Source organism: Bubalus bubalis, chromosome 3 (assembly GCF_019923935.1).
Source record: "Bubalus bubalis isolate 160015118507 breed Murrah chromosome 3, NDDB_SH_1, whole genome shotgun sequence".
NCBI classification, from domain to species: domain Eukaryota; kingdom Metazoa; phylum Chordata; class Mammalia; order Artiodactyla; family Bovidae; genus Bubalus; species Bubalus bubalis.
In genome coordinates, this window is record NC_059159.1 from 1,418,581 (window position 1) to 1,431,887 (window position 13,307).

Genomic DNA, 13,307 nt, shown 5'->3' on the forward strand with positions numbered 1-13,307 from the left:
TAGTATGTTACTAAACTTGCAGTTTCAAGCAAGACCTGTCAAAGGACAACAGTAACAAGACATGACGGCGTCCTTGTTCCTTTGTCTGCCCCTCCATCCTGTATGGCTAGAAACCTACACAGTTCCCACAGAGATAACCAGGCTCCAGAGGACACACCAATGCCAACCAAACTCTAAAGGAACCACTTAAATGATTCCCTTTAAAAAGTTCTAGTCAGTGACTTCCCAGGTGGTCCAGGGGCTAAGACTGCATTCCCAATGCAGGGGCCTGGGTTCCATTCCTGATCAGGGAGCTAGATCCCACATGCCTCCACTAGAGAGTTCCTATGCACAACTAGAAGATTCTGCATGCCACAACTAAGACCTGGAAATAAAAAAATATATAAAAAAGTTATCAATCCGAAGCGCAAAAAAAAAATTATATATATATATATGACTGACGCCTAGGATCTCAGAGCGATCTTGATCTTTTCTTAAACAGAAACTGTCCACCAACAACAGAAAACCTGCCTAGACTTTAAAGCTCTCCACAGGGGCTGATGCTGCGGCCTTTCTCCGGGCCCCCCATCACCTTTCTGCCCTGTGTGCATCCCTCCTGAAGACCCCTTCCACAACATACAGACACGCAGACCCACAGAGATGACCAGACCACAGCTTCCCAGCTATCATTGGCCTGTCTGACGCCTCAGGCAGGCCTGGCGCTACCACTCCCAGATTCCGGCTCACCGAGGTGTGACCGCAAATGTTTCAAGGAATCCAGACAGTCCCCAAAAGTATCAGCAGGGATGGCTTCAACATCCCGCCCACCTCCCACTGCTCACAATGCTTCTCACATTAGGTGGCTGGCACTCTCCACAGAGATCTCAGCCAGGGGGAGCTCCCACCAACCGGAGAGGGCTCCCTACAGACAAGACGCATCCCCTGGGTCTTCATTCTGCCTCTCCTGGGCCCAGCAGAGCCCGATGCAGCATCCTTGGGTCTCACATTGAAGGCGCCCTTCTCCGCGGTCCTCCCCGACTCCTGGAGTAGAATCGGAAGCCCCTTCCCACCAGACACTGCATTATGCTCCTACCGTTGTAAGGAGACTGTTGTATCACACCGACAGTTCTTCCAGTGTTGGTCTTCACTCGCCTCAGTCTCCTTACCTGTAAAATGGGGACACTAGTCAAACCTATCTTTATAGTGTCCGGTGGGCAGTCTGATGCGCAGAAGTGGCCGTAAGGGCTGGGGGCCCGATCCAGGGAAAGAAAGGAGTGCAATGCCAGGTGCATTCCTATGCAGGTTCCCCCCGTGGGTCACTGGAAGCTTCTCGGAGCAAGTGTGGCGTGTAGACACCCTTAGGACAGTCGGGCCCGTGTAGTCCAACATGGACCAAGAGGCGGCGTGGAAGCTTAGATACTGCGGTTACTAAGACCACAAAGGACGCCCCCCACCCCACGAGACCCGCCCCCAGCCCTGCCCACGTCCCCGCCGGCACTTCCCCGAGGTGGTCCCCGCGCTCCTCCCGGGCCTGGCGGATGGCACCGCGCTCACCTTCCGCAGAAACGCCATCCTCGGCCTGTACTGCTGGCCTTTGTGTCGGATGGTCATCCTGGCCCCTGGGACTCAGAACCGGGACGCACGAGACGGAAGGGGAAGCCCCCGGAGAGCGCGCCCGCGGTCCCGAGCCCAGGCGGAGCGAGGCTGCCCGCCGCGCCCTCGACCCGCGCCCCCGGGAGCCCGAATCCGCGCCGGCCAATCAGCGCGCCGCGCCCGCCTGGGCGAGCGCTGCGCTGGCGGCCACCTGGCGCCAGGGGGCGGTGTCGGGCCGGCGGGCCGGGGGCGCCGCAGGTGAGGTGCGCCCGGGGCGCCAGGATGCTCTGTGGTCCAGGGCGCCCGCATGCTCTGTGGTCCAGGGCGAGCTTTGACCGAGCACTAAGGCCCAGGGGCGTGAACAGTGCGCCCCGGCACTTGGATCCCTAGCCACCAGCTCCCTGCATGGGCCTTAGCAAGCTGCTTGAACTTTCTGAGCGTCTGTCTCCTCATCTCGCTGGAGAAGAGTGGATGGAAAGTGACACCTGTCTGTGTGTCGGGCTCTGCGAGGACAGAATGAATAACCCGGTGAACCGGCAGTGGAGTGCGGTTAGCTGGGAGGAGTGCAGCTCCCCTGCCAGGTGGACTGGCTCTGAACCCCCAGATGGCCACTCGCTGTGCTCAAGCCAGTTATGTAACCTTTCTCTGCTTCATTCTCCCCATCTCAGCGGTGCCATTGCTGCCCCCTCCTTGTGAGTTTTTCTTTGGGAAGGGGAGTTTTGGTTTTGGTTTTAGGATACCTGAGCTGATACATATGAAAAGCATTTAGCAAATATCATATGTGGAATCTAAAAGAGTGATACTAATAAACTGATTTACTAAATAGAGACCGACTCACAGACATAGAAAACAAAGATGGTTACCAAAAGGGAAAGGGGGGGGAGGGATAAAATGAGGAATGTGGAATAAACATACACACACTCTGTGTGTGTGTGTGTGTGTGTGTGTGTGTGTGTGTGCGTGCGCGCATGCATATGCTATATCTGACTCTTTGCGACCCCATAGACTGTCGCCCCCCCAGGCTCCTTTGTCCATGGGACTCTTCAGGCAAGAATACTGAAGTGGGTTGCCATTTTCTCCTCCAGGGGATCTTCCCAACTCAGGGATCAAACCTTCATCTCCTGCATTGCTGGTGGATTCTTTACTGCTGAGCCACCAGGAAGCCCACATTCATTGTTCAGTCACTAAGTCATGTCCAACTCTTTGTAACCCCATGGGCCACAGCACACCAGACTCCTCTGTCCTCTGCTGTCTCCAGGAGTTTGCTCAAATTCATGTCCTTTGAGTCAGTGATGCTATCCAACCATCTCATCTTCTGCCGCCCCTTCTCCCGCCCTCAATCTTTCCCAGCATCAAGGTCTGTTCCAAAGAGCCAACTCTTCGCATCAGGTGACTAAATTATTGGAGCTTCAGCTTCAGCATCAGTCCTTCCAATGCATATTCAGGGTTGAGTTCCTTTAGGACTGACTGGTTTGAGAATCCCTGCAGTCCAAGGGATTCTCATGAGTCTTCTCCAACACCACAGTTCAAAGGCATCAGTTCTTCGGCACTCAACCTTTTCTATGGTTCAATTCTCACATCCATACATGACTACTGGAAAAACCATAGCTTTGACTATATGAACCTTTGTTGGCAAAGTAATGACTGCTTTTTAATACACTGTCTTGGTTTGTCATAGCTTTTCTTCCAAGGAGCAAGTGTGTTTTAATTTCATGGCTTCAGTCACCATCCACAGTGACTTTGGAGCCCAAGAAAATTAAATCTGACACTGTTTCTATTGTTTTGCCGTCTATTTGCCATGAAGTGATGGGACCAGATGCCGTGATCTTAATTTTTGAATGTTGAGTTTTAAGCCAGATTTTTCACTCTCCTCTTTCACCTACTTCAAGAGGCTCTTTAGTGCCTGTTCACTTTCTGTCATAAGGGTGGTGTCATCTGTGTATCTGAGGTTGTTGATATTTCTCCCAGCAATCTTGATTCCAGCTTCTGCTTCATCCAGCCCAGCATTTCACATGATATACTCTGAATAGAAGTTAAATAAGCAGAGTGACAACATACAGCCTTGACATACTCCTTTCCCAACTTTGAACCAGCCCATCGTTCCATGTCCGGTTCTCACTGTTGCTTCTGGACCTGCAAACTGGTTTCTCAGGAAGCAGATCAGGTGGTCTGGTACTCCCATCTCTTTAAGAATTTCCCATAGTTTGTTGTGATCCACACAAAGGCTTTAGCGTAGTCAATGAAGCAGAAATAGATGTTTTGCTGGAATTCCCTTGCTGTTTCTATGATCCAGTGGATGTTGGCAATTTGATCTCTGGTTCCTCTGCCTTTTCTAAATCCAGGTTGTGTATCTGGAAGTTCTCAGTGCATGTACTGTTGAAGCCTAGCTTGAAGAATTTTTGAGCATTACCTTGCTAGGATGTGAAATGAGCACAATTGTGCAGTAGTTTGAATTCTTTGGCATTGCCGTTCTCTGGGATTGGAATGAAAACTGATCTTTTTCAGTCCTGTGGCCACTGCTGAGTTTTCCAAATTTGGTTGCGTATTGAGTACAATACTTTAACAGCATCATCTTTTAGGATTTGAAATAGCTCAGCTGGAATTCTATCATCCCCACTAGCTTTGTTTGTAGTAATGCTTCCTAAGGCCCACCTGACTTCACACTCCAGGATGTCTGGCTCTCGGTGAGTGACCACACCATCGTGGTTATCCCAGGTCACACTACTATATATAAATAAAATAGATGATCGACAAGGACCTACTGTATACAGCAGAGAGTGTTAATGAGGGCTTCCCAGGTGGCGCAAGAGCAAATAATCTGCCTGCCAATGCAGGAGACGCAAGAGATGCAAGTTCGATTCCTGGATCAGGAAGATCCCCTGGAGCAGGAAAAGGCAACCCACTCCAGTATTCTTGCCTGGAAAACTCCTTGACACAGGAGCCTGGCTGGCTACAGTTCCTGGGGTCACAAAGAGAGGCTATACTCAATAATCTATAATAACCCAAATGGGAAATAATCTGAAAAAGAATGGACATATATATTTATACGTATAACTGAATCACTTTGCTGTATACCTGAAACTAACACAATACCGTAAATCAACTATACTCCCATATGAGATTTAAAAATGTTTTAAAAACACTTAGAACCGTGACTGACACGTGGTGAATGTCAGATAAACCACAGTTTCTTGTGTGTTTTGGGGGACTGTTGAAAATTACCGTCTCTAGTGGCTCCATTACACCCATCGTCTGAGTCCTATATCTTTCCAGAATAATGTGAGGACTCTTGGAGTAGTCAGTGGAGGTGAGAGAATAGGATCTGAAGTCAGATTATGTGGGGTCACATCTCCACACTGCCACTTGCAACCAACGAACTGTGTGGCTCTGGGAAACTTACTTAACCGCTCTGTGAAATGGGAATGGCACAGTGACGGCCTACGTGATAGACAGTACGAAAACCAATGGATGCCAGTTGTGACTGTTACTAATATTAGTGTCATTAAAGATAGTATAATAGAAAGAGCACAAAATGAATAAAAGCAGTCTCATCTGACAGCCACTTCCCTCCCTCCGTCCTCAATTTCTTCATCTGTAAAGGGGTGACTCGAGCTCCCAGTCTCCGACAGGGTGAGCCCTCCCAGCTCCAGCAGCATGGTTCCATGAAAAACGGGGACTTGCCTAGAGCTGGGCAGCTGAGGGTGGCGGGTGACGCTGTGGCAGAGAGGGGACGTGGGCGGCTGCCATCAGAGGCGCAGTCAACAAACCGGGCTTTAGATAATCGGGTTCCCATCCCAGCGGAAGAGCGGAGTGCTGCCAAGCCGCTCTGACATCTCAGCTCCAGGCTGAAGTGCTGGAATAGGGCTGGTTGACTCATCGGGAGATGACTTGGCCAAAAGCCAGCAGATGTGACGTCAGCCGGGCCAGGCGGCTGCCACGGAGCATAACAGACAGCGGGAAAGCCCCGCTTCAGCCGGGCTCCCAGACTCACGGGGATGGGGAGAGCACAAAGGTTTCAGAATCTCATAATTGGCAAACCTGTTTCCCCACTCTTTTGTTTGTTGTCTTAGGCTTTCTGTTTTCTCAATTAGGTTAGATGGTGACTTGTCTATTAGGAGATTGTGTGTGTGTGTAGTTTCCTTGAGAATCAGATTTTATTGAAAAGATAGAATGTTAAGATCATCTGGTCACTGGATATTTCTGCTGTTTAAATTGCTTAACATCTGTGAGAGGGCTCTGTCGACCAGGAGAGAACCGTAGGTGCGTAGAGTGGCCACCTGAGTCACTGTGAGTCGCCCGTCAGCCTGAAGACGCTCACGGTCCTCTGGCACTCTCTAAGGCGACCTTGCTCGGATCATAAATCGAATGGCCACCCTCATCACCCCACAGTTTACTACCCTAACAAGGATCTCATCAAGCATCCTCATTTCCCAGATGAAGGGGACGAGGTAGGGTGGGAAGAAGGAACGTAATTAGGACTCAGGACACCTGGATGCTGATTGCAAACCTACCACTGACCCACTGGGGACATCAGGGAATCCCAGTCCCCGGTCAGAGTTGTTCAGCGCTCCCCAGAGTCCGCTCTTCAACCTTCTCAAACTTTAATGCACATAGCAGTTCCCCAGGGATCTTGTCAAAATGCAGATTCTGACTCAACAGTTTGGGGTGAGACTGTTTGCTAACCACTAGACCACCAGGGAACTCCTTCCTTGCCTTGATTTCTAATTTATAGCTTACCATTTTACGTTAAGGCTTCCCTGGTGGCTCAGATGGTGAAAAATCCACCTGCAATGCAAGAGAGCTGGATTGGATCCCTGGTTTGGGAAGATCCCCTGGAGGAGGGCATGGCAACCCACTCCAGTATTCTTGCCTGGAGAATCCCCATGGACAGAGGAGCCTGGCAGGCTACAGTCCAGGGGGTCAAAAAGAGTTGGACACAACTGAACGACTAAGCACACACACACGTTTTATATTAAGCATCTCCTGTATGCCTCACTGATTCAACTGTGAAAAGAGGCATAAAGTGAAAGTGAAAGTCGCTCAGTCCTGTCCAACTCTTTGCCGCTGACCCCATGAACTGTAGCCTGCCAGGATCCTCTGTCCATGGAATTCTCCAGGCCAGAATACTGGGATGGGTAGCCTTTCCTTTTTCCAGGGGATCTTCCCAACCCAGAGATCAAACCCAGGTCTCCCGAATTGCAGGAGGATTGTTTACTGTCTGAGCCACCAGGGAAGCCCGAAAAGAGGCATGGTATAAATGAATCAAGAGTTTGGATGAATACTAGATTAAGTGGAAAGTGAAAGTGAAGTCGCTCAGTCGTGTCCGACTCTTTGTGACCCCGTAGACTGTAGCCTACCAGGCTTCTCCGTCCATGGGATTCTCCAGGCAAGAATACTGGAGTGGGTTACCATTTCCTTCTCCAGGGGATCTTCCTAACCCAGGGATCGAACCCGGGTCTTCCTCATTGGAGGCAGACGCTTTAACCTCTGAGCCACCAAGGAAGCCCCAAAAATTAAGTGGACTCATGTCCAAATGACCACATTCCCAGCTCCTCCTTAGTCCCCACTTGGATGTCACAGGATTCACCCAATGGCATCCTATTAAAAATCATAATGACCTGGCTGACGACACTGACGACACAATGCTCACATTTTCAAAGATGCCAAATAAAATAATGGCCAATACATTACAAAATAACATTTGCCTCCAAAAATTCTTGCCAGTCTGAGCTTCCACCCGTGTGCTTTCAAATGCCCATGTTGAATCGGCATCTCTGGGCAAATCTACAGTGTGAGGGTTTCCAGCGGTTACCAAAAGTCATTACAGGAACAAAGCACGTGAATTTCTTTTCGAAAAAAATCTGACTTGACCCCAAACTACTATCAAGACAGTGTCTATTCTGTCTCTCTAACAAACACCACAAAAGAAATCTCCTTCCAAGTTTAGTTCCCTGAAGACAGAAATCACAACGTATCCTTTTTCTTGATCAAAAAGAGATGTGCGCCCAGGCGTTTCCCACCCTGAGCAGCAGAACAAATCTGGCATCGGGCTCTTTTGCAGGAACTGGAATGAATGTTCAATTTTTCGTGTTTTTTTCTCCCAGAGATTTCATTCTCTGGGTTTTGGTCTTTTGGTCAGCCACAAGTCCTTTTTGGAATGACTTGGGATAGAAATAAATTGTATTTGAGTAGCAAATGGGAGTTGACTTGATGAATTGGACAAGGTGGGGGGAGAAAGGAAAAACTGTGCAGTCAAAATGGTCTTCAGGATAAGTGACTATATTCATCCAAATGTTTGTTGAACCTACATTGTTTTATTTTAGTCCAAGATGCATAAGAGAAGGAGAACAGTGTGGTGAAAATACATTGGAGTTTGATGAAAATTTGCTTTCCTTGCGAGACAATTGATTACATCACGCCTGTCTATCGAAAGCCATCAGCTCAGTTCAGAAGTAACAGGACATCCTATTTCTCAACCTGAGCTGCACCTCCATGGCTTCCAGGTGAGGTGGGTGAGTGAGTGAGTCGGGGATGGAGGAAACGGGTAGGAACATGGGAATGTGGCTTCAGGAATTCCACGTAGAATGATCTGAGCCAAGCGGGACCTCCTAGTCACCTCCAGGATGCCCCTCTATGATAAAGAATGATTCCCCTCCATCTTCTAAGGAGAAGCGCTCCTGCAGTGAGTCTGGGGCACACACTTCCCAGAAACACCTGCTAGAAATGATCCAAGGCAAATAGGACCACGTTGTCCCGTTCCCTGTTCCCCAGAAGACATCACATTCTGCCTTCCTTAAGCAGGAGTCCGGTGGACTCTGTTTGAGAAAATTGACATCTTTGATTTTACAAGTCTCCTTGTTCCCCTGTAAATATATGCTCACTACTGAAAATATAGAAATAGAAGTGAATTTTTGAACTTCGCATGTAATCTAGGAAAAGAAGTTTGAGTGAGTTGAAGTGGGATGGAGGAGGGAAAGGGGTGGACTGGAGCCCCTGGATTTAATATAGGGAAGGCCCTTTTTTAAAGGTGTTTTTTTTTTTTTTTTTTTAATGTGGACTATTTTAAAGTCTTTATTGAGTGTGTTACTACATTACTTCTGTTTTAAGTTTGGTTTGTTTGGCCTTGAGGCCTGTGGGATCCTAGCTCCCCCAACAGGGATCAAACCCACAGCCTCTTTGTTGGAGGGCAAAGTCTTAACCACTGGGCCGCCAGGGAAGTCCCAAGTGTGTTTTAAAGAGTTAGTCTTCATGTCACATGGATGCCCTCCCCACCCGCTCCGTGTTCAAGAGAGAACCTGGACACCGCAGGAGGCCTGGCCCAGAACTAGGAAGGGGTGGAGATGAGATTCCAACCCAGCAGGCCAGGTCCGAAGTCCAGAGGAACCGCCGCGGGGCTCGGCGACTCCCGAGTGAAGCGCTTGTGGAATAAAGACAGGAGGCTTGTGGAATAAAGACCGGAGGCGCGGGGGAGCTGAAGGCCGCTCCCACCCCGACTCTGCCCTCTGCTCCCTCCGTCCTGGGGCGGAGGTGACTCATCCCACGGGCAAGCCCTTTCCCCCCAAGCCGGGGCTTCCCACAGCCAGCATCTCTCCAGCGCTGCCTGCGCTAAGAAGCCCTGCCCTGGTCCAGCCGGGAGATTCCGTCTCCTTCCGGCTTCCGCAGGCCCGCTGGACCCTCAGACTAGGCTCAGGTCTCCAGCCTCGCCCTTATGAGAGAAAAGCACTGTCTCCATGTCCTTTTAACTGTGATGCTCCCTAGTCAGGGACTTTCCAAGGTTCCCGCCCTGCTTCCTTCCGGCTCTGGTCTTCCTGGGAAGAGCCCCTCTGGAGGGTTCAGGAAGCTGACCGACGGCAGGAAGTGAAGACACCTGCGAGGGCCCATTGCACGGCCACCGCCAGTTTCACTTTCTTTATTTAGACGGGGAACTTCGGTCCTCCCCCTCCCCCACCCCCGCCCTCTCCCCGCCCCCCTCTCTCCCCAGTAACGTGAGCAGCACCTTGACCTTGGGGGCAGCAGTCCTATCCTGCCTCCTCGCTCTTTGGGTAGCCAGCTTTTCTGGGACCAAAGCCAAGGCTGCCCTGCAGACACCAAGCATTTTTTTTTTTTTAATCCAAACTCAGAGAATTTATCTTCCGCAGGGACTGCCAGCATACCTCCCGCAAAGACCTTCTGTGGCTCCCTACTGCCTCCCGGGAGAAGACGGCGCCCCTCGCCTGACACCCCAAGGCCATGGGGATCTGAGCTAATTTTCCAGCCAGTGCTGCCCCCTCACCCTCCCGAACCGCCCTCCTCGGTCAGCGCAGGGAGCGGCTTTGGTTCATGTTGGACCTCCGGTCGGCTCTGGCCTCCCCCGGCCCGGGTCTGACCGTGGCGGCCCCGAAGCCCCCCTTCACCCGAGCGCTTCCTTCCTCCTCTAGGCTGGCCCGCGCCCGCGTGTGACACAGATCCCAGGGGCCCGGGTCCCCGCTGCACTGTGGGCGTCCCCGGGGGAGCGCGGGGCCGACACAAGTTCCTGGCACCCCCTTCCGGCCCCTGCATCGCACACTCTCCACCCCCATGGGACCCCCTTTCTAAACGAACTGCTCTCTGCCCAAGAACTCCAAGCAGCAGCCCCCGCAGGGCCTCCCACTGCGCACCCCGCCCAGGCTGGAGGCCCCGCTCCCCTGGGGCTCCCCCACCCCCGCCGCTCCGCTTCCTCCCACTGCCAGGTGTCTCCCCCGCGGGCAGTCTCTCGTCTGAAGTGAGTGACTTCAGAGCCCGCGGTGCTGTGTCCCCCTTCCCAGCTTCACAGCCCTCGGGGACCCTGCTGTTTCCGCGTCAGCCGCCCACCCCCAGCCGCACGGGACCCTGTCCTCACCCAGCAACGCGCGCCCTTCGGACTCTGGAGTCTGGCTCGGGCCTGCGAGCCGGCTTCGCTCCTCCGCTCTCCCCCGCCCCCGCGCCCCCTGACGCCTCCCCCTGGCTCTACCCCCCCACCCCCCTATGGCCCCCCGGCTCTCCCCCGCCCCCCTGACGCCCCCCGCCAGCTCCCCCACCACCCGCTGCCCCCTAACGCCCCCCAGCTCTCCCCCACCCCCCCCACCCCGCCCCCTAACGCCCGGCCCTGCCATTCCCCTTGGGTCCTCGGCCCCCAGGGGCCGCGCTTCCCGCCCGGTTCGCTGGACTCCAGGTCAGCCGGCAAGCTCACTTCTCGAGGGCCTCCTGGGCCCCCGGTGCTCAGCCTGGCCCTCCAGTCCCCCTGGGCCAGCGGAGGTGCCCCGTGGGAGAGAATAAGAGACCCGGGAGAATAACCGGCTGTGGAATCTCATCAGCACGACCGCAGGTCACCGTCTCATCTGGGTCCTGAAGCTACTCATCACCCCGTGACCTTGGCGGGCCCTGCGGCTCATCCACACCCCTGAGCAGACCTCACCCCTCTGATTCTCTGTATGAAGCGTGGCACCCTTAACCTTTAACCCACATCCCTGCCCTGGTGCATCCTCACTGACTCCTGCCAGAGGGTAAAGCTGTCCGGCTAGAGGCCTCCGCCTCCCTGTGTGAGCTCCAGTCTGCTTCCCGCCATGTCCACCTTGGCCCTGCTCCACCCTGTCTGTCTCTGACTCTGTCTCTGTCTCCTCCCTTGGCTAAGGGCCTTGCTAAGAATAGCCTGGTGAGGCCAGGGCCAGAGTCCAGTTGTGTCCCCCCAAAAGATGGACCCAAGTCCTGACACCCCTTATACGTGAAAATGTGACTTGATAGAGAGACAGGGTCTGTACAGACAAAATCGAATTAAAACGAGGTCAGGTAGACGCTATTCCAATATGACTGGTGTCTTTACAAGAAGGGGAAATCTGGACACAAGGAAGATGACGTGAAGACCCAGAGAAAGAAATGGCCGTGGGAGCGGAGCGGTGTGTGTGCAGGCATGGCGCGTCCAAGAATGTGGCCACCGCAGACGCTGGACAAGCAAAGGAGGCTCCTGGTCTCTAGCTGGCCACCCCGGGACTTCGGGCTTGTGGCCCCTGGGCGGCGGGAGTGCACTTCGGTTGCTGCCGGTCACCCAGTTCTGGTGCTGTGTGCCCAGAGCCCTGGGGGCTCAGACAACTGGGGAGGCCTCGCCAGACCTGCAGGCAGAGGCTCTGGGGCTCTGCTGGGTTCTTGTGTTCCCAAGGGTGCCTCATGGCTCCCAGGAGAGAAGCCAGCTGGGCTTCCCTTCCCCTTCTGTCTTTCCAGAAGCCCCTGGAACAGACGTAAAGCACCTCTCTCCGTGCCTCCTGGCACCCTGCTTCCAGAGGCCGGCAGGTTAACACTGATAGCCCTGAGCTCCAACCAGCCCTCCCCCACACCACCCCAGCCTTGGGTTGTATACTCCATCCTCGTCCTTGCCGACCTCCTGCCCCCAGGGTAGTCGGGAAGGCGCACTTGTAAAGTGATGGTTGAGCAGGTCCCTGTTGGAGGGCCCCTAAAGGACATGCAGGACCTGGCTCAGGCCAGGCTCCCTGCAGTGGCCCCAGGTCACCAGGATCCAGTTTGTCAGGAGACACACCCCGTCTTTTCCCCCAAGCTCCCCACTCCTGGACCCCCAGGCCCCCAGGCAGGACTGGGAGGGAGCGGACGTTGAGATGAGCAGTTGAGCTTTCCAGTGACCTGGCTGTCAGAGCGTCTCGGAGCCAGCGTCTGCCAGGTAGATGGAAGGTGCTCCCCACGTCCCCCGGGCCACAGTGGGAGAGAAGGGCCCGGATGGGCAGGACTGAAGCGTGGAGCATCAGGGAACACAAGCGGCTACAGGTCACACCCAGGCACAGGCTATGCAGGGCCCTTGTCTCTCTTGGTTACTTGATGAGACAACTCCATACCAGCGCAAGCAAGGCCAGGGGAGGTCAAGGCAACACCAGGAAGTGGACTCTAATAGCTTCCTTATATCAGGGTAGGAAGCTTGAGTTGATAAGGAAGTTGGAATCAAGCGCCCCAGCTGGAAGGGGCCTCCGCAAAGGAAACGTTGGGGTAGGAGATAGTCTGTTTCCACTGTGCTCCGGCCGGGCCTGCAGCTTACACTGACCGCATCCTCGGGCAGCCCGGCCCAGAAAGAAACCCACATCTGCTGCCCAGCCAGCACCCAGGGGAAGTGCCCATGAGTCCAGAGGTGCTTGACGTGCCCGGGGGCGAGGCCACGCTGCACATGCCGCCCTGACGACGGACCCGCCACACCGGGCAGGGCATGACCATCACTTAGGGTCACCTTTGTGTCCTGCACGGAGCTACCTGCTCAGCTCCTCCAGCTAGGTCTACTCATCAAGACAATTAAAAGGAAAAAATGCTTGTGAATCAGTGTGGGGTCCCCATGTGCCCCCCATGTGAAGTCGAATGAGTTGCAGCCCCCAGGGTGCCCCGTGCTGCTGGGTGGGATGGCCGGAGTCAGGCATTTCCGGATTTCAGTCAGCATCACCCCTTGAGTGCGACCTTGATGAGTGCCCCTGACGGCTCAGAGTTTCAGTCTACCCATCCAGGAAATGGGAAGAGGGCTCACCCAACACAGAGCAAGAGCTCCCGGACAACAAACTTCCAGCAGCATCGTCTCGTTATTCCGCTGTCGTTCCGGGCCTCCTGATCTTTCCCTGAATGTTATTCCCCAGCCCAGAATGCTCACCTTCCCTTCCCCACCTTCCCCTTCTTTTCTTTCAAAATAACTCAAATACCATCCACCTGATTTCCAAGACCCCACCTGAGTTCCCAGGCTGGTGGACTTGCTCGAACAC

General features: G+C 53.5%; 1 protein-coding gene across 1 annotated transcript in view; it reads right to left on the reverse strand.

Annotated features, from left to right (window-relative positions):
- The window catches only part of RGS9 (regulator of G protein signaling 9), a 63,715-nt gene extending 61,972 nt beyond the window's left edge, over window positions 1-1,743 (reverse strand). The window contains exons 1-2 of the mRNA XM_044938484.2: window positions 1,534-1,743; window positions 1,073-1,145 (exon numbers count right to left, since the gene is read on the reverse strand). The gene's annotated coding sequence lies outside the window, so the exon portion shown is untranslated. The remainder of the gene's footprint in view (window positions 1-1,072; window positions 1,146-1,533) is intronic.
- Window positions 1,744-13,307: the final 11,564 nt, after the last annotated feature.